General features: G+C 50.1%; 6 non-coding genes across 6 annotated transcripts; all 6 read left to right on the top strand.

Annotated features, from left to right (window-relative positions):
• Positions 1 to 237: 237 nt before the first annotated feature.
• LOC124893772 lies at positions 238 to 356 on the top strand. Its single transcript, XR_007050894.1, has one exon. It is a non-coding gene; the product is annotated as a 5S ribosomal RNA (ribosomal RNA).
• A 176-nt stretch (positions 357 to 532) lies between these two features.
• On the top strand, positions 533 to 651 carry LOC124893774. The gene has a single exon (XR_007050896.1). It is a non-coding gene; the product is annotated as a 5S ribosomal RNA (ribosomal RNA).
• Positions 652 to 828: 177 nt separating this feature from the next.
• On the top strand, positions 829 to 947 carry LOC124893773. The gene has a single exon (XR_007050895.1). It is a non-coding gene; the product is annotated as a 5S ribosomal RNA (ribosomal RNA).
• A 176-nt stretch (positions 948 to 1,123) lies between these two features.
• LOC124893770 lies at positions 1,124 to 1,242 on the top strand. Its single transcript, XR_007050892.1, has one exon. It is a non-coding gene; the product is annotated as a 5S ribosomal RNA (ribosomal RNA).
• Positions 1,243 to 1,414: 172 nt separating this feature from the next.
• Positions 1,415 to 1,533, top strand: LOC124893775. The gene has a single exon (XR_007050897.1). It is a non-coding gene; the product is annotated as a 5S ribosomal RNA (ribosomal RNA).
• Positions 1,534 to 1,701: 168 nt separating this feature from the next.
• On the top strand, positions 1,702 to 1,820 carry LOC124893771. Its single transcript, XR_007050893.1, has one exon. It is a non-coding gene; the product is annotated as a 5S ribosomal RNA (ribosomal RNA).
• Positions 1,821 to 1,998: the final 178 nt, after the last annotated feature.

Here is a 1,998-nt window from a genome sequence, read left to right as displayed (position 1 = left end):
GCACCGGATCCCATCAGACCTCCAAAGTTAGCGTGCTTGGGCGAGAGTAGCGTTGCATCCCTTCCTCTTTTTTTTCCTTTTAAATTCAGTTTAATTTTGCCGGTTCGATCGGCGAATCTTTTGTTTTTCCTCTTGGCGGAAACAAGAAAGGGGGCAAGGCGCAGGGGCGCGCGTGCGGTATGTGACTGGCGGCGCAGGAGACAGAGGCACAGTAAAATTTGGAGAGCTGGGAACGACGGATGCGATCATACCAGCACTAACACACCGGATCCCATCAGAACTCCGAAGTTAAGCATGCTTGGGCGAGAATAGTACTATGATGGGTGACCCCCTGGAAAGTCCTCGTGTTGCATCACATCCTTTTTTTTGGCCTTTAAAATTCGGTTTAATTTTGCCGGTTCGATCGGCGAATCTTTTGTTTTTCCTCTTGGCGGAAACAAGAAATGGGGCAAGGCGCAGGGGCGCGCGTGCGGTATGTGACTGGCGGCGCAGGAGACAGAGGCATAATAAAATTTGGAGTGCTGGGAACGACGGATGCGATCATACCAGCACTAACGCACCGGATCCCATCAGAACTTCGAAGTTAAGCATGCTTGGGCGAGAGTAGTACTATGATGGGTGACCCCATGGAAAGTCCTCGTGTTGCATCACATCCTTTTTTTTGCCCTTTGAAATTCGGTTTAATTTTGCCGGTTCGATCGACGAATCTTTTTGTTTTTCCTCTTGGCGGAAACAAGAAAGCGGGCGAGGCGCGGAGTCCAGCGTGCGGGGTGTGGCGGGCGGCGCAGGAGAAAGAGGCTTAATAGAATTTGGAGTGCTGGTATTGACGGATGCGATCATACCAGCACTAACGCTCCGGATCCCCTCAGAACTCCAAAGTTAAGCGTGATTGGGCGAGAGTAGTACTAGGATGGGTGACCCCCTGGGAAGTCCTCGTGTTGCATCCCTTCCTTTTTTTTTCTTTTAAAATTCTGTTTAATTTTAACTGTTCGATCGGCGAATCTTTTTGTTTTTCCTCTTGGCGGAAACGACAACGGGGGCAAAGCGCAGGGGCGCGCGTGCGGGGTGTGACGGGCGGCGGAGGAGTAAGAGGCATAATAGAATTTGGAGTGCTGGGAATGACGGATGCGATCATACCAGCACTAACGCACCGGATCCCATCAGAACTTCGAAGTTAAGCATGCTTGGGCGAGAGTAGTACTATGATGGGTGACCCCATGGAAAGTCCTCGTGTTGCATCCCATTTTTTTTTTCTTTAAAATTTGGGTTAATTTTGCCGGTTCTATCGGCGAATCTTTTGTTTTTCCTCTTAGCGGAAACGAGAACGGTTGCAAGGTGCAGGGGCGCGCGTGCGGGGTGTGACGGGCGGCGGAGGAGAAAAAGGCATAATAGAATTTGGAGTGCTAGGAAGGACGGATGCGATCATACCAGCACTAACGCACCGGATCCTATCAGAACTCCGAAGTCAAGCATGTTTGGGCGAGAGTAGTATTAGGATGGGTGACCCCCTGGTAAGTCCTCGTGTTGCATCCATTTTTTTTTTTATCCATTAAAATTCAGTTTAATTTTGCCAGTTCGATCGGCGAATCTTTTTGGTTTTCCTCTTGGCGGAAACGAGAAAGGGGGCAAGGCGCGCGTGCTGGGTGTGATGGATGGCGGAGGAGAAAGTGGCATAATGAAATTTGGAGTGTTGGGAATGACGGATGCGATCATACCAGCACTAACGCACCGGATCCAATCAGAACTCCGAAGTTAAGCGTGCTTTGAAGAGAGTTGTACTAGGATGGCTGACCCCCTGGGAAGTCCTCGTGTTGCATCCCTTTTTTTTTTCCCTTAAAATTTGGTTTAGTTTTGCCGGTTCGATCGGCGAATCTTTTTATTTTTCCTCTTGGCGGAAACAAGTAAGGGGGCAAGGCGCAGGGGCGCGCGTGCGGGGTGTGACGGACGGCGGAGGAGAAAGAGGCATAATAGAATTTGGAGTGCTGGGAATGACGTATG

This window comes from Capsicum annuum, unplaced genomic scaffold (genome assembly GCF_002878395.1).
Source record: "Capsicum annuum cultivar UCD-10X-F1 unplaced genomic scaffold, UCD10Xv1.1 ctg64700, whole genome shotgun sequence".
NCBI lineage: Eukaryota > Viridiplantae > Streptophyta > Magnoliopsida > Solanales > Solanaceae > Capsicum > Capsicum annuum.
Note: the sequence above shows the minus strand (reverse complement) of the source record. Positions and strands in the feature narration are given on the sequence as shown.